The following is a 19,036-nucleotide window of genomic DNA, read 5'->3' as shown; positions in this document are numbered from 1 at the left end:
AGGGGAGTACGACCTTGAGCACTGCAGTATGTTTATCAGCATCCTCAGTGTCAACTCACTGGAATACAACACTTACAATCCCCTCCAGGAAGTTATGACAACCAAGAATGGAATGTTTCCAGACACTGCCAAATATTCCTGGACTGAAAACCACAGATCTATACTATACATCAGTTGTTATAGCTCTGGTTCAATACCCAGCATTGCAAAGCAAATTAATTAGGTGGTTAACTAATACTAGTTTGTTTTAGTTATGTTCAATTTAGAAGAGAAAAATTTCTCCTTGGGAAGAGTGTGACTTTCAAAACCTCTCCAGAAGCAACATATTATGTACTTATTTCATAATACATAGTGTTTCAGTAACAGAATGGCTTAGTTTGAAATGCTGGCACATTTATAAATGTCTATCAAAATGTAATTTATGAGTGGTAAGAATTGTTATTATTTGAAGACAGAAATTTGGTAAGAAAGCACAAACCAAAATGGCAAAGTGATCTTATAGTCTAAACAAAACATACAAAGAAGCCAGGTGTAGTAGTAACTTACTGCAATCACAACATTTCTGAATCTAAGGCAGGAGAATTACAAATTCAAGTCCAACCGGAGCTACACAGGACACTTACCCCACCCCCATAAAACAATAAAGATTTGCTTTTTAAATAGTAAATATGTAAATTGCTGTTACTGACAGCCTTTGAGGAACTTAATGAGGCATCTATAAGAGGTAAACAAATATTCTGTTTGATTTTGTGAGTTATTCTGAATGTTTAAACTGACTTCCCAAGTTTATATTTAAGTTTCGATAACCACCATATGGTAGTGCTGATTGTGTTGGAAAAAATCTGAGATGACTTTTTTCATAAAGAAGGAAAGATTGTTTGACAGATTTCTATTTGTGTACACAAAAGAAGTGGGTCCTGTCAGTTAAAGTAAATGCAGAAGTACCTCCTGCTTGGACTACCATATTACATGAGTCAAGATGACAAGAAAGAGAAAGGGAGAAATTCCTAAACGGAAGACTAACTACTCCAGAAGTGAAATAGTGCTTAGCAGACAAATACTATACCCAGATAAAATGGAAAAGGGAGGAAGCTGCCATTTATCCTGGCCTTTGTGCTTTCCTTCCAGCTCCTACTCTCCCACTCAATCAAAAAATTCAAGAACTATGATGACCAAAAAGAGTCTGTATATCCTTTAAAGGAATACGTGGGAAGAGGAGCTCAAGAAGACAGCAGAGTGTTTGAAATGGTCTCCTATGAAAAGATTATGAATGTATACCAAACTACCCAAAACAAACTTAGAAAAAGTGACATAATACAGCCTCAGACAGACTGTTTTCCTTCTTTTTTGTTTGGTAAACCTTTCTTTTCTCATTTTTTAATTTAAATTAAAAACAATCTTATTTTACATACCAATCCCAGTTTCATATCCCTCCCATCCTCCCACGCCCCCTACCTTCTTCCCATCCCAACCCCCCCATCCACTCCTCAGAGAAGATGAAGCCTCCCATAGGGGAATCAATCAAAATCTGTCACATTATTTGGGGCAGAACCTAGGCCCTCCCGCTCTGTATCTAGGCTGAGCAAGGTATCCCTCCATAGGGAATGGGCTTCCCAAAAGACAGTTCATGCACTAGGGATAAATACTGGTTCCACTGCCAGTGGCCCCATAGACTGCTCAAGCCCCCCAACTGACACCTACGTTCAGGGGGCCTAGTTCAGTCTTATGCAGGTTCTGCAGCTGTCATTCTGGGGTCCATGAGCTCCCACCTGCTCAGGTCAGCTGTTTCTGTGGGTTTCCCCAGCATGGTCTTGACACCTTTGTTCATCACTCCTCCCTCTCTACAACTGGATTCCAGGAATTTGGCTCAGTGCTTAGCTGTGAATCTCTGCTTCTGCTTCCATCAGCTACTGGATGAAGGTTCTATGATGGCATTTAAGGTAGTCATCAATCTCATTATAGGGGAAGAGCACTTAGGTAGTGTCTCCACTATTGCTTAGAATCTTAGTTGGGGTCATACTTGTGGGTTCCTGGAATTACCCTAATGCCAGGTTTCTCATTAAGCCCATAATGGGGGTGGGGGGGCTGGAGAGATGGCTCAGCAGTTAAGAGCACAGCTGCTCTTCCAGAGGTCCTGAGTTCAATTCCCAGCAACCACTTGGTGGCTCACAACCATCCGTTATAAGATCTGGTGCCCTCTTCTGGTGTGCAGATGTACATGGAAGCAGAATGTTGTATACATAATAAATAAATAAAATCTTTAAAAAAAAAAAAAGGCCCATAATGGCTCTCTCTATCAAGGTGTCTCTTTCCTTGCTCTCCTTCTCTGCCCTTCCCCCAACTCTACCTTCCTGAACCCTTATGTTCTCCTCCCCTCCCCTTCTCTCCTCCTCTTTCTCCTCTTTCTCCTACCTCCCTCCTCCCTCCCCCTATGCTCCCAATTTACTCAGGAGATCTTGTCCCTTTCCCCTTTGGGGGTGGGGGAGGGGAGGTCAGTAAGCCTCTTTCATTTGGGTCCTGGTAGAGCTGTGGAGACATGTCAGCCAGCCAAAAAGATTACCAAATATCATAAGATAAACTAAACAGCCCTCAGCCTTGGCAAAGTAGCCATTCTAGCCTTAACAGATGACCTTAAAGATGCCAAACACTCTGTATGGCTAACAGATACTAAGGTGTGGAGATGCTAATGGCTATGAGGAAGATGAACATCTTCAAAGAACTGAACAATGAGTAGGGGGATTAACTTGGTTGAGAAATTAATACTCTGCTCCATAAAAAAATATATTTGTTATTCATTGATTTTAACAGTTGATAAAATACCTGAGTGCCTTCTATATGCTTAGAATGCATATGTATTCTGCTTGGTTACAAAACCTTAAACTTTGAAAATGCTATTCTAACACATAAGTCACTAAATTATCTTCCTCTATGATACAATTATCTAAACCATTCAATAGTGGTTATCTACAGGATACCTATTAAGTCTACATCTATAAAGGACAGTAGTTGTGTTCAAGAACACAAGTTTATACCATTCATCTTTCAGACTGAGTAATCACTAACACATTACTATGGTTACTGTTTCTTGTGTGTCTCACATTACTAGAATGATAGAAATGATTTAAGTGGTTTTGCTCAGATACTACCCATAGTTTCTGGCATATATTAAGTACTTAATAAGATACCTGTTTAATATATTAGTAGTACTATCAAATATGTAAGTGTGCCTATAAACTGTCAAGAAATTTATGACTAGCATTATCTGGATATAAGTTATCTTAGACAATCATATTCCTCTTCTAGAAAATTTGGAGTAACAAAAAAAAACACATAAAAGAAAATGTATAGCTTAAAAGATGTATTAGGATTTCCTCACTAAAGGGAGTGGTGAGACAAGAGGAGTTGGTGGGAAAAAATATAAACACAGTCTTCATACACAAAATTCTCAAAAAATCAAAACAAAAGATTTGTCCTAAGTGTGATGGAACATACCTTTAACCCCTGTTGTTGGAGACAGAAGTTCAGATTTTTCTGAACTCAAAAACAGCCTGGTCTACATTGCAAATTCCAGGCCAGCCAGGGCTACACAACAAGTCCATTTCGGTTTTGTTGTTTTGCTTTGTTTAAAAAATAACAACAGCAACAAAAAGATTTGCTCAATAAAACTCATATATGAGCTGGTGACATAACTCGAAAAGAAGAGCACTTGCTTAATATGTACAAGTAAGCTTTACTGTACTGGCTTTAATCTCCTGCACTAAAGAAAAAGAAAAAGCATACCTCAGGCAGTCACAGGAGTTTACATGTAAAAGCAAAGTCATATAGCGGAATGAGTATTCTGAATAGATAGAGATTCGTCAAAGGAGCAGTACAGACATGTAGAAAGAAAACAAATGTCATCAGACAAAAACTGCATTGGTCTCCAGACTCTATCTTCACTAAATTCTGGAAACACATGGCATCTTTCAGCAAACAGCTAAGCTATACTTAAAATACTTCTCCATTAAAATAGTCAGTATTTTTGTCACTGGAGCACAAACTAAACCACACAGTAAGAGGCACCTTGCTAGATCAAACTCCTTCAAACTGTTACTCTGTAAATAATCACTAAAATGATAATCTATTAAAAGTCTTAAAAGGAAAGTTAGAAATACATGGTAACGTTGTTCAAGTATCTGAAGAGTTGTTATACAGAAGAAGATACATCAGGGAAGACTCAAGGCAAAAGGACATATTTTTTGAGCCAATATAAAGAAAGTACAAATAAAGTTCAAATGTCCAGCATCCATGTAAAAATCAAAGTGTGACAGTGCATGCTACATGTAATCCTAGTGCTGGGGAGGTAAAGACAGGAAGCATGGTACTTGTTAGCTAACCTTCATTGGTAACATTCAGGTTAATTGAGAGACCTATCTCAAAACAAAAAATATATGGTGAAGGATAATTGAGAAAGATTTGGGATGTCAACCTCTGGCCTCTGCATGTATGTGTACACATTTGTATACACCCAAACACACATATATGTACCACACACACAAAACAGAATGTAAAACCACAGAAAGCAATTTTCATAGCTGGAATTTCAGTAAAAACTATCAGCTTTGCAGGCGGGAGCAACAACTTGATACTTAAGGAGCACTTGCTCCTCTTGCAGAAACCTAAGTTCAGTTCCCAGTACCCACATGGCAGCTCATAACCATCTGTTAACTCCAGTTCTAGGATTTAATGCCTCTAGTCTCCACAAGCACCAGGCCACACACAGCACATATGCATATATTCAGGAAAGGCAAACATTTACACATATAAAACAAAATAATAAATATATCTTTAAAACATAAAGCCAGCAAGTTTTATGGTTTTAAAAAAGCAACAGTAGGATCAACAGAAAGAAGGCAAATCTGGAAAACAGAATAGTAATTCACTTATTCAGCAAACACTATATTCAAGGCCTTGTGTGATGTTTGAAGGAAAGAAGGAAATAGCAAGCTCCAGACTCAGTGATATACACTGTTCTCTGAGAGGGACAGAGGCAGAAAACCCTCTGGCTTCTGTGCACACATGGACAAGTGCACCCCATAAACACATGCACACATTAATACACCATACACACAAAATAAGTAAATATATAAGTAAATAATCAAATCTAAGTAAAGATAACATGCAAATGAACCGGAAGACTGGATACAATAAAGATAACAATTTGTTCCATCCATAACAATGATTCAATGAATTCCTAATCAAACTTTCAGTAGGAGGCAAGAAGACACAGTTCAGTGGTTGAGTGCTTGTCTAGAATATGGAAGAAAATGTATTCAATCACCAGCACCACAGGATAAATTGATTAATTAAAAATGAAATAAATTAGGATTTTTAAAAGAAATTAAGAAATTGATTCTAATACTTTTATGAAATTGCAATAGGTTTAAATAGCCAGAAATATTTTTAAAAACTAAATCAGGCCGGACTTCTCCTGAGAGCCCTCATCCAGTGGCTGATGGAAGCAGAGGCAAACACCCACAGCTATACACTGAACTGAACTCTGGAACCCAGTTGCAGAGAAGGAGGAATGAAGATCAAAGGGGTAAGGACCAGGCTGATGGAACCCACAGAAACAGCTGGCCTGAACAAGGGGGAGCCCATGGACCCCAGACTGCTGTCTGGGAGGCCTGCACGGGACTTATCCAGACCCCTGAACTTGAATGTCATTGAGGAGGCCTGGGCACTCTATGGGTATCCCTGGTAGTGGATCAGTATTTTTTCCCTGGTGTAAGAAGGGGCTTTGAGAGCCCATCCCACGTGAAGGGATGCTTTCTCTGCCTGGACACATGGGGGAGGGCCTAAGCCCGGCCCAGGATGATGTGGTAGATTTTGGGGAGCCCCCATGGAGGGCCCTACCCTCCTTGGGGAATGGAGGGGGGTTGGGGAGAGGGGAGGAAGAGGGAGAAGGGATTGACATGTGAACCAAGCTTGTTCCAATTTGAACTAATAAAAAAAACAAAAACAAACAAACAAACAAACAAAAAACCTAGATCAGGACTATCTAACTACAAGACTTACTCTAAAGCTATTACAATAAAGATAATGTGGTACTGATAGATAGATATATATACATATGTAGAAAAAAATTAGAGGAAAGAGCCTGTAGTAGAGGTTCTTATCTATCCATGTTGGCAGTGGCCCCTTCTCAGGGATCATGCTGAGCCAAGACCTGAAATTTGGCAACCTGAGCAGGGCCCACATCTACCGCCTCCAATCACCAACTCTCACTCAGTGAGTGTTTACCAGCCTGTGATGGTTAATTTTAATTGTCAACTTGACACACAACCTAGAATCAGAAAACCTCCATGTGGGCAAGCCTGTCAGATTGTTTTGACTGCCTGAACTGGTGTGGGAAGACCAACCCTAATTGTAGGCAGCATCTTCTGGGTAGCAGCCCAGATAAATGAGCATGAAAGAAGGAAATATTTTTGCTATCTCTTTTTTCTTTGAAGATTCTGTGTAGGTGTGGGTGTGAATACCATATATGTGCAGATGCTTGTGGAGACCAAAAGAGGGTATCATATCCCCTGGAGCTGGAGTTACAGGCAGTTGTGAACCACAAGGCATGGGTATGGAACCCAAATTCTAGAACAGCAAGCACTCTTGATCACTGAGGCATCTCTAGCTCCAAGATTTTTGTTTCTTGCTTGCTTAGCCTTTACTCTCACTGGAGTGTGATGACATATTGTTTATGATTTATTAAAGTCACTGGAGTCAAAACAGCAAAGCAGCCACACTAGTTAGCTATTGAAGCTAAGTGGTGGTGGTACACACCTTTAATCCCAGGACTCAGGATTAAGAGTTAGATGGATCTCTGTTAGTCCAAGGCCACACTGATTACACAAAATTGATCCAGTCTAAAATAAACAGCTCACATAAAGTTGATCTCAGCACCTGGGATCACATGCCTCCAATACCAGCACTAAGGAGATGGAGACAGGAGTGATATAGCTGAGCCGAGAAATGAATAAAAGACAAGACAGGAGGAGACAGAACTGCAAGCTTTTGCCTCTGAGACAGGATCGCCATTTCAGCTGGGTAGAGGTAAGATCTAGAGGCAGGCTGCTTTGCTTGTCTGGTCTTCAGCTTGAGGTTTGAACACCATTATCTGTCTCTGGGTCTTTTATTTAATCATGCTACACTGGAGAGTTCATCTACCCTGTTCCCTGCCACTGCTAATTCCTCTGATGAAATTAGAACTAACTTCTTCAAGCTCCCAGCATGGACTGAAGACAGTATCTCTCCAGATATCCTTCAAACCTTTATCACCATATTGGGACTGCTGAGACACCCAGCCTCATAGACACTTACTCTCTGGTATGAGACAGTGATTGTTAGAATACTCTGGCTGTATAGTATAAGTCAATCTAATAAACACCCTTTTAAACATACATTCAGTCAGTTCAGTTCCTCTAAAGAACCCCAACTAATACACAGTCTTCATGAAAATATATAAGCAGAATTTAAGTGTATGGTGCACCTAAGGAACTGCATTTCCTATGGAAGTGTGTGCTGAGTATGGAAGGTAAAGGAATGTACTCTTCTTTACAAAGCAAAGTAAGAAAATATTGAGGAAGATACTGAAAAGAAGAAACGACAAAGTGAGGAATGTGATTTAGAAACTGACAATCAAGGCATAATTGAACAAAACAATTGACAGTTCTCAAAATATGGGAGATAAAAATGTAGAGATAACCAAGATGACAAATCAATCAAGTATTTTTAAAGGAGAAGAAATGCCACAACCCCTAAGTGATGATAACAGAAAGTCACCAATAGGTAATGACAGATTGTTCAGATGCTACCAAGCTAAATCTTCACCTGACTTATTCTAATGACAAGGGAGTTGGTGTCTTCATCAAATTACAAAGCCAAACCACTGCCATTTGATACTGCAATAAAATAAATCCCATTTCAGCTCAGCCACACATTCTTGGCCAGTGGAGGAAACAGCTCATGCTCTTATCTTTGCTTATGACCTAGGTTAAAGGTGAGGTGCTAGTACAAAGCTGAAATAATTTCAACTGCACTCCCAAAACACTGCTGAGCATGAAAATAGTATGAATGAAAACATGAAGAGATCAGAGAAAAAACAGAAAGGACATAAAAGAACTTAAGATGAGCATTAAAAGGCTCAAAGACAGGAAGCAGCCAGATGGTAATAAGGGATTCAATATGGCTCTTTTCCAGGTGGCTTTCCTGAGGGGGAAGTCTGGTAATTTTCTTGGAAGAATGCCTGGAATGGAGGGGGCATGCCTATAATGGCAAAAATGCCTGGGATCAATGAAATTCTTAGTGATCCAGAAGTTTTGGCAGCCATGGATCCAAAAGTTATGGTAGTGTCTTGGCTCCATTTGTGTTGTGGTGGTAAAATATCCTGACGAAAGCTATTTCAGGAAGAAAGGATTTATTTTAGCTTACAGTTCCAGGTTACAAGTCCACCATAGCAAGGGAAGTCAGCTTCGGGGATTTGGACATATTGCATCCATCATCAGAAACAGAGAGAAATGAATGCATACATGCTCATGCTCAGTTCTAATTTGTTTTTTTGTTTTTTGTGTTTCAAGCTTTATGCAGTTCAGGAATGGATGCCTCAAGAATGGTACCACCCACAGTGGGTAGGTTTTCCTATCTCAAGGTAATTCCTTAGAGATAAGCCTATAGGTCAACCTGACATAGACAATCCCTCACTGAGACTCTATTCAGGTCATCAGGGTTGGTGGCAAGCACTTTTACCTGATAAACCATCCTGTTAGCAATCTGTTGTGAACTATTATTTTGAGATATGTCGCATTTGTTTATGCTGTGGAATATTTGTTTAATGATGCAAAGATGTGTTGCATTCTTTTATGTTACATTGCTTAACTCTGTGAAGCTGTGTTACTTTGCCTGTCTAAAACACCTGATTGTTCTAATAAAAAACTGAATGGCCAATAGCTAGGTAGGAGAGGGATAGAGGCAGAAGTGCTAGGCAGAGAGAAGAAAGAGAAGAGAGAAAGGAGTGAGAAAAGAAGGGAGAAGAAGGAGAGGATGACACCAGGGGCCAGTCACCCAGTCACACAGCCAGACACGGAGTAAGAAGAAAAGAAAGGTATACAGAATAAAGAAAAGTATAAGCCCAGAGGCAAAAGATAGATGGGTTCATTTAAGTTAAGAAAAGCTAGCTAGAAACAAGCCAAGCTAAAGCTGAGCATTCATAAGTAAGAAAAAGCCTGAGTATTTATTTGAGAGTTGGGTGGTAGACCCCCAAAGTATAAAAAAAAAACAACCACATCTGCCTTCTTATTTTACTTTTTAATGTATTTCAATAAAACTACTAAGGCTATTTTTTTTATCAGGGTCTGCATAACCAGTCAGAGTTCCAGTTATTGATGACTGTGGTAGTCTGAATGAGAATGACCTCCATAAACTCATATATTGGAATACTTGGTCCCCAACTGGTAGAAGTATTTGGGAAAGATTAGGAAGGTATGGCTTTGTTGGTGAAGCTGTGTTGCTAGGGGTGGGCTTTGAGGTTTCAAAAGTTAATTTCTCAGTTAATTTCTCCCCTACCCCCTCTCACTCCTGTCCCTGCTTATAGATTAGACGTAAATCTCAGCTACTGTTCCACTGTCATACTTGACTTCCTACAGCCATGTTCCTCACTGTGATGGTAATAGACTATAAAACTCTCTAGAACCACGAGCCCCCAACTAAATGCTTTCTTTTATAAGTTGCCTTGGTCATGGTGTTTTGTCACAGCAATAAAAAAGAAACTGAGATAGTGACCTAACCAAAGAATTAAAGAGTATACCCAAACTTTTGACAGCAAAAGGTTTAATTCGGAAGTAAAAGAAACAGTGACAGGTAGATGTGCTGAAAAGGAGCAGTGGGCTCTGAAGAGATGGCTCAAGAGCCTCACCAATTCCTTTCCAGGGGTTCTTTCTTCTGAGTCTAGGTGGAGGGAGGATGCCATCCCCAGGAGTGGGGGTAGGATAGATCTTTACCTTGAATAACATATGATTTATTTTATATATAACTCAGGACTCTGTATGTGTAGTATATGCCCTAATTTTAAGCATATTGATAGGATCCTAAAATCACTTCGGAGATGAATCCCTGGACATACTTGTAAGGTTAACCAAAGAGAGAAGACTCACACTTCTTGAATGTGACAGCACCCATTCATCACTCTCAGCTTTCTAACTACTGATGTAATATGACCAGACACCTCAAACTCCTCTGGCTATGACCTCATTGCCATGAAGGACTGTACCCTCAAACTCTGAGCAAAAATAAGCCCTTTCTCCCTTAAAACATCTGTGATAGCTACTCTTGGTTGTCAACTTGCCTACTTCTGTAATTAACAAAAAACCCAAGCAGTTGAGTACACCTGTGAGGGATTTTCTTGATTGAATCATTTGAGGTGGGATAATCCAATCTGGGCCACAACTTCTGGTAACAATTTATACGAAGAAAGAAGCTTGCTCTCTCTGCTGCTTGTTCTCACTCTCACTGGGAAGTCCATTCCTTCACTGGCATTAGCGCCTACTTCTTCTGGTTTCTGATGTATACTGAAGACCAGTTGAGACATCCAGCCTCATGGACTAAATAACTACTGGATTCTTGGGCCTTCTACTGGGAGACAGCCACTGTTAGAATAGTCAGACCATAACCTGTAAGCCACTCTAATAACTCTAACATTCATTCCAACAGTTCTAAAGAACCTTGACTAACACAGTGCTGTATGACACAATCTGTGACACACTAAACTGCCTAACACAACCAACAGAAAATTGGTATCAACAAGTGGAGCTATTTCTGTGATAAATATGACCAGGTGGTTTTAGATCTTTAGAACTAGTTTATGGGAAGGATATGGAAGAATTTGAAACTGTAAGAAAGCCCATGGATGCTGAAGAGAGTTTAATTGGCCATTTTCATGGGAATTTTGAAGATCAGAGTCAACTGAAATGCTGACAGCGGAAGCCCACCCAGCCCATCAGGTTATAGAAGGGGAAAAAGACTATGTTAGGAAGTGGTAGAATGCTTGCCTCACACGAATATGCCTTCAACTTCAATCCCTAGCACCAAATAAACCAGGAATGGTAGCATTAGCCTGTAACACCAGCATCTGGAAGATGGCAGCAAGAGGATGGGTAGTTAAAGGTCATCCCTCAATAGTGCAGTCAGTGTGAGCTACTACTCCTAGCTACATAAAACCCTCTCTCAAAAAAGAAAAAAAAAGAAAGAAAGAAATATACCCAGCCGGGCGTTGGTGGTGCACGCCTTTAATCCCAGCACTTGGGAGGCAGAGGCAGGAGGATCGCTGTGAATTTGAAGCCAGCCTGGTCTCCAGAGTGAGTGCCAGGGCTACACAGAGAAACCCTGTCTAGGAAAAAGAAAGGAAGAAAGAAAGAAAGAAAGAAAGAGAGAGAGAGAGAGAAAGAAACCCAATCGCGAGATCATAATTTCTAAACATTTTCCTCCAATGGACAAAGCTAAAACTTGGAGAAATAAATGATCTTAGAACTAGGTCTGAATATCTGAGAGGGGAACTTTATAATGACAAAAAAAACAACAAACAAACAAAAACACTACTTTTTAAAAGTTGGGGTAAGGGCATAGTGGGTATCTATACTCCCAGCTACTCAGAAGGCTGAAGCAGAAAGATCACTTGAGCCTACCAAATTTAGGCTGGAAAATATATGGGATAATTCATCTTTTTCTTTTTTTTTTAAAGTGCTGGGCGGTGGTGGCACAAGCCTTTAATCCTAGCACTCAGAGGCAGAAGCAGGCAAATCTCTGTGAGTTCGAGACCAGCCTGGTCTACAAGAGCTAGTTCCAGGACAGGCTCCAAAGTTATACATAGAAACCCTGTATCAGGAAAGAAAAGAAAAGAAAGAAAGAAAGAAAGAAAGAAAGAAAGAAAGAAAGGAAGGAAGGAAGGAAGGAAAAGAAAAAGCAAGAAACCTCAGAGTGTCCAAAAATGATAATAAGCGATAATAAAGCATAAACATAAAATGTAAGTCCTTAACTGAAATCAGTAAAGTGATTACATGAACAAATATGAACAAAGAAAGCATAAATGTTCTGTGTATCAGTGTTTTGCTACAGATACATCTGTGTACCACATGCACGCCTAGTGCTCTCTCCACCCTCATATTTTATTATACTAATAAGCATTCAACTTCATTTCGTGAGAGAAAATTTTTTAAGATGTATTTATTTATTATGTATACAGGGTATACAGGGCTCTGCCTGCATGTATGCCTGCAGGCCAGAAGAGGGCACCAGATCTCATTATGGATGGTTATGAGCCACCATGTGGTTGCTGGGAATTGAACTCAGGACCTCTAGAAGAGCAGCCACTGCTCTTAACCTCTGAGCCATCTCTCCAGCCCGAGAGAAAAAATTTTAAAACCTAGACTATTGGTCACATCTTTTCATACTTATAAATCTGGCTGTTAATCCATGGAATATATACTCAGAAACAAATATTTAAGTAGAGGCAACAAAAATCTTGTCTCAAGACTCTCGTGGTAGTACACATATATAACCCCAGTACTTGAGAGACTGAGAAAGAAGAACTGCCACAAGTTCAAGCCAGCCTGGTCTACAAAGTAAGCTTAGGCCAGCCATAGTTACACAGTGAGACCCTACATACAAAACAACAAAACATGCCTCCTATCCCTTCTAATAAGCTCCCCATTCCCTAAATGTTTTCTTACTTCAACTCATGTCACAGATCCTAGTAAATATTGTTATAAAACTCAAATTATATTTTGAGTTTTATAACAATATTTATTATAAATAAATATTCTTTTTCTTTTTTTCTCTCCCCTTCTCATCTCTTCTTCTCCTTTCTCTCTCTCTCTCCCCTGCCCTCCCTTTCTCTGAGAGAGTGGAGGCTCTAGTAGCCCGGGCTGGCCTCCAGCTCCCTATGTAGTCTAAGATGACCCTGAACTTCTGATCCTCTACCTCTACTTTCCAAGTGCTAGGATCATGAGTATGTGCCACCATGCCAGTATTTGCAGTGCTGAGGACTGAACACAGGATCTTGGGCATGTAAAAACAAGCACTCTACCAATTAAGCTACATACCAGAACACCTGTTCTGTTTCTTTAGTCAGTTTGACACACCTTTAAAACTCTATGCCTAAACTGGGAGTGGTGTCATACACCTTTAATCCCAGCACTGGGGAGGCAGAAGCAGGTAGATCTCCGAGTTCCAGGACAGCTAGGACTACACAAAGAAACCCTGTCTGGAAAAACCAAAAATAAATAAAAATAAAACCTCTATACCTGTTACCAGCTATATTCATACTACTCAAGTAGCCCTTCCAGAAAATACTGCCATTAAAAATAGATCACCAAGCATGTGGGAGAACTGGCCCTCAGGTCACAAGAGAGGGAGAGCTGTCCTTGCCCCACACCAGCTGCATCACTTGGGAGAGCAGACCCTGCACCTCACTGGGGTAACATAATAGAGCCAACCCTGTTAGCAAAGGTGTGGGTGAGTCAGCCATAAAGTTGTAAGTGTAGGAGAGCTGCCCCCACTACTCATATGTCATGCAACAGTATTGGTGGGGGAGAGATGCCTCTTTTTACCCCTGGACCCTTACTTACCACCTGCCACAGACAAGAGAACTGACCCTCCCCCTTACCAGTGCAGCATTCAGGAAAACAGGCCCTGCTCCTCGACTAGAAAGCACAGCAGAGCTGGCTGGGTATTTGGAGGTAAGGGTGACCCAGTCCCAAGGTTGTGAACAAAGGAGAGCTATCCCATTACCGATCTGACATGTGGCAGCATAGGCAGAGGAGAGATTCCCCCACCCCCACCCATCAATGCCTGAGACAGGTAGAGGAGCTAGCTGACCCTCACCAGCTGCAGCACTCAAGAGAGTGGCCCCTGTACCTCACAAGGGTAACACAACAGAGCTGGCCTTGATGATGCAGGCATGGGAAAGCAGACCCTGAGGGTGTGAAAGCAGAACTGACCCCACCACTTGGTCATTGCTGCAAGAGGTGAATGAGCTTGGGCAATGATAGAGCTCACCCTGGCAGTGAGGACTGGAGAACTGATGGGTTGACCTACTCTGCAGCAGCACAGGCCCAGAACCAGGGTTATAACTTGACCCAACATCTACCCCATCTGTGATCTGCTGAAGTACATGACAGGACCTGACCCACAGACCCAAAGCTGAAGGATCTCCACAACACGGGGCAACAATAAGATATCCAAAAGGAGTCCCAGTGAGGGCCCAACATCAATAGTGTAACAGAAACTAGAGGCCAGGGACCAGACCAATGACTATTTGCAATGAACACTTGCAAGTAAAAATACACAGACTAAGGAGTTTACTGCGTGACTCACTGTGTCACACTGCAACTTCCATGATGAAATCTTTAATTTTTTTCCCCTTTTTTCTTTTCCCTTTCTTCTCTTTTGTTGGGGAGGGGGGCTGTGCAGGGGCAGAGGACAGAAGCAAAGGGAGGGGGGAAATGAATGGGATCAAGATACATGATGTAAAAGACACACAGAATAAAGAGAAAAAATAAATAACTATATCAGCAATATTAGCATGAGACTATTCCCATACACACAAGAAAAAGTCAAGTTTAAAACATGTCATAATACATTCCTGGTGTTAGTTCCACTCCTTTCCTCCATCCTATCCCCAAAGAGTTCACTTGGAACATTAGCATCACAACTCATACCTATTCTCTTTCTCACTGAGAGATCTAACACTCAGGAAATGGCTTCAATAAAGGCACAATACAAGAAAACAAAAACTTCTGGCATCTGGGACATACAAAATTAATGTATCCATCTTAAAATGACACAGGCTAATCAAAAGAAACTTAATTTTACAATGTACAAACAAGCAGGGCCATGGTAGTTCAAGTCCAGCCTGGTCTACAGAGTGAGATCCAGGACAACAAGGGCAACACAGAGAAACACTGTTGTTGTCGTTGTCCCCCAAAAAAGGTGAGGGTCATTTTCAATACAAATATCCCAAATTACCTGTCTTAATTTATGAAATTTGCTTTTGAGTAAGTAAGAACTTTTTAAAAATGCTATCTTCTTACGTTCCAGAAGGCTTGTACAACAATTTCAAAATTATCAGAAACTCAAACCTCACCAAAATAAGTACATCTAATTGTGTATGCAGAGACCCATTTCCAAAGGATAAGGGGGGAAAAACTGTTCATTCACTAACAGAAAGAATACAGGAAACCATTCTACAAAAGGCTTTCCTATATGAACTACTTAGCATTTAATGAAAGGAGTCTGTTTATTTCAACTGAAACAAGTCTTTTTTTTTCTTTTTTTTTTTGACTATTCAACAATGTAGGTAGGAATGTAATATGATTTTCCAGTTTTTCATAATAATCTATTATTATTTAAAATACCCAAGTTTATTTTTTTTTTTTTGAAAGTTAAACTTAGCAAAGAGTCTATGGACCTTTACACAACTGAGTAAGAAAGCTTTTTTTTTTTTTTTTTCTTTTCCCTGATTAATTAAACAGGGTCTCCTGTTAATCAGGTAAGCCTCAAACTCACTATATACCTGAGGATGTCCTTCAATTTCTAACCCTCCTGCTTCTGCCTCCTAAGTGTTGAGATTACAGGTGTATGCAACTGTGCCCAGTTATGCAATGTTTGGGAAAGAACCTTAAACTTTCTGCATGTTAGTCAAGCATTACCAACTGATATACATCTACCCACGTGGACAAGAATACATACTGAACACAATGCATGAAGAACAAAATATGTCATTAAAAAAAAATAAACCAGGCAGGCAGTTCTGTTGTGGCCATGCCCATTACTCTCTATACAGTGTACTTGTGCAGCATGCATAATATACACATGAATGCTACATGACTTTATTCTTTGTAAACTCATAATTTATTAGTATATAAGCCTAACTACAACTTAGAGAGTAAATATCAAAACCAAGAAAAATAGTTCCAAAAGAAAATAAATTGATGGGCCAGTGAGATGGGTTCAGTGGCTAAAAGTACTTTGCTTGAGGACTTGAGTTTGATCGCGACAACCTAAAGTGAAAGGAGAAAAACAACTCTGACCTCTTGACCACCATACACGTGCCATGGTATATGCCCACCTGCACTAAAGCACATATATGTACACACAATAAAATTTTAAAATAGTATATAATTAAAACTAAATATTGACCTGAGTTTTTATAAAGTTGCTTAGACTGCATTATTTTACTGCATTAAAATGTTCTCTTCAGCAGCAATGAAGGAAGTGAGGTTGACAGTGGTTGAGATGCTGCTCCCCAAACTGGTATCTAAATTTTATTTAGTGATATCAAGAATGAAGCTGGGCACTCAGTTTCCTAGACCTTGGGAAGCAGAGGCAGGCAAATCTCTCAGTTTGAGGCCAGCCTGGTCTACAGAGTGAATTCCAGGACAGCCAGAGCTACATAGAGAAACCCTGTCTCAACCAAAACAAACAAACAAATGGATAATAGGCAGGGAGGAAGGCAAGGAGGGAGTTGCAGTTGTTTTGTTTTAATAAATACCAAATCTGAAACTATATAGGGTAGTGGTTCTCAACCTTCCTAAAGCTATAACCCTTTAATACAGTTCCTCATGTAGTGGTGACCCCCAATCATAAAATTATTTCATTGCTACTTCATAACTGTAATTCTGCTACTATTACAAATCATAATGCAAATATCTGATATGCAACCCCAAAGGGGTCACGATCCACAGGCTGAGAATCACTGCTCTGTATTAGTAAATTCAGCCCACTAAAATCAGATTCCTGCCATGGAACAATCCTTTTGTATACTGTGAATATGTGCTGCTCTCATTGGTTTAATAAAGAGCCAACTGGCCAATAGCTAAGCAGGAAGAATTAGGCAGGGAAGCAGACTGAGAGAACACTAGGAAGAAGGAACGAGTTGCAGTAGTCTCTGTAGTCACCAGCCAGACAAAGAGGAAGCAGGATGTGTATAAAATGCAGTATCAAGCCATGAGCCATCATGTAAATTAATAAATACGGGTTAATTTAAGTTGTGAGAGCTAGCTAGTAACAAGCTTAGCTATAAGCTGAGCATTTATCATTACTAATATGTCTCTGTGTGTTTATTTGGGAGCTGGCTGGTAGGGCAGAGAACTTCTGCCAACAGATTCCTCCTTTTGTATATACTTCCTGGGGGTCTGCTAATATAAATTAGTGAAGCTATTCTGTAATTCTTTCGACATATAAAACTTGTCTCTCGCCAGTGAAGTTGGTGAGATGTGAGCGCTTACTTTAACTGTTCTGAAGGCTATGAAGTGGTATAGCAATGAAACACCTGCCACTTTAAGAAGTAAGTCCATGCCAAATGTGATGGTAGATTATCTATAATACAGTACTTGGGAAGCAAAATAAGAAAATCCTGAGTTCAAAGCCAGACTATGGTATATAGTGAGTCTGAGGCCAGCTTGGGCTATACATATCAAGATCCTGTCCTGAAGGAAGGGGGGAAAGGGGGGGGTGAGGCAAAGGGAAACCACTCTTTCAGTTAAGGGAAGACAGGCTGTTGTACTGCCACCTTGACACAATTTAGTGTACCTGGGAGAAGGGAACCTCAATTAAGAATTGCCTTGATCAGACCAGTCCAGTCTATAGCAGTGTCTGAGAGATTATATTTATTTATGATTGATGTGAGAGAAGTTAGCCCACTGTGGGCAGCATCATTCCTAGGTAGGGGGCAGGGGAGGAGGGGAGGGAGAGGGAACTAGGATTAACATGTAAAAGAAGCTTGTTTCTAATTTAAAATTAGTCTAATTACAATTATTAAAATTTAAAAAATGTAATGTATAATTAAATACAGATTATAGTCACCTATAATAGTCAAAACCTAGAGTTATGTTAGATTTTATATATATATATATATATATATATATATATATATATATTTCGACTGGATAGAAAGTTTTCAAACCTTTCAAAGACCTACAGAATATGGCATTTAAAATGGTCCATTAGGCTGGGCATTGGTGGCGCACGCCTTTAATCCCAGCACTCAGAAGGCAGAAGCAGGAGGATCCCTGTGAGTTTGAGAGCAGCCTGGTCTACAAGAGCTAGTTCCAGGACAGCCTCCAAAGCCACAGAGAAACCCTGTCTTGAAAAACAAAACAAAACAAAATGGTTTATTAGGGTTTTTTCATGACTGTGAGACACAACTGCTCCTGGCAACACCAATTATGTCAGAGAGGATGATGGGCATCAACGAAACTCATTATGGAGTTTGCCTTCAACATGGCAAGAGTAGCCATTTGGGCAAGAAACTAATGTTGCCTGGACTGTATGCTATATAAACTGGGCATGCAGGACCCACAGGAAAGTGACTGCTGAGCTTGAAAAGACAAGATGGGACAGTCCTGCAGAGTTCCTGCCTCATGGACATTCTACAGGACACAGAGAAAAATGAGTGACAAACTGCCAATACAGGTGGACAGTTTAAAATTTCCTGCTTCACTGAGAAGCCTGCCAGACATACTACAGCCTATGGGCTGAAAATGGATGCTTCAATGTTACAGAGGAACTTTGGGTGACTGTCCAGGCAGCAAGATGTCTCTTTCTTTCAATTCTAGAGTTTATATATTAACCTTCTGAGGTCTTTGATGGAGTTGAAGACAGTTATGGTTAGGGTTTTTCCTTAGTTATGATAAAAAAAAGTTACATATAAAACTTTAGACTCGCTGGAGAGATGGCTCAGAGGTTAAGAGCACTGACTGCTCTTCTAGAGGTCCTGAGTTCAATTCCCAGCAACCACATGATGGCTCACAACCATCTGCAATGAAATCTGTTGCCCTCTTCTGGCCTGTAGGTATACATGCAGGCAGAATACTGTATACATAATGAATAAATCTTAGAAAAAGGAAAATAAAAAAGAAATAGTCTTTTGGGCTGGAGAGATGGCTCAGAGGTTAAGAGCACCGACTGCTTTTCCAGGGGTCCTGAGTTCAATTCCCAGCAACCACATGGTGGCTCA

At 40.2% G+C, this 19,036-nt stretch overlaps 1 protein-coding gene across 2 annotated transcripts in view; it reads right to left on the bottom strand.

The window, feature by feature from the left end:
- Sbf2 (SET binding factor 2) overlaps positions 1-19,036 on the bottom strand; it is a 342,185-nt gene that overhangs the window by 292,847 nt on the left and 30,302 nt on the right. The window lies entirely within an intron of this gene.

The sequence above is a fragment of the Cricetulus griseus genome, chromosome 3, assembly GCF_003668045.3.
Source record: "Cricetulus griseus strain 17A/GY chromosome 3, alternate assembly CriGri-PICRH-1.0, whole genome shotgun sequence".
NCBI classification, from domain to species: domain Eukaryota; kingdom Metazoa; phylum Chordata; class Mammalia; order Rodentia; family Cricetidae; genus Cricetulus; species Cricetulus griseus.
This window is presented reverse-complemented; position numbering and strand designations above follow the sequence as displayed.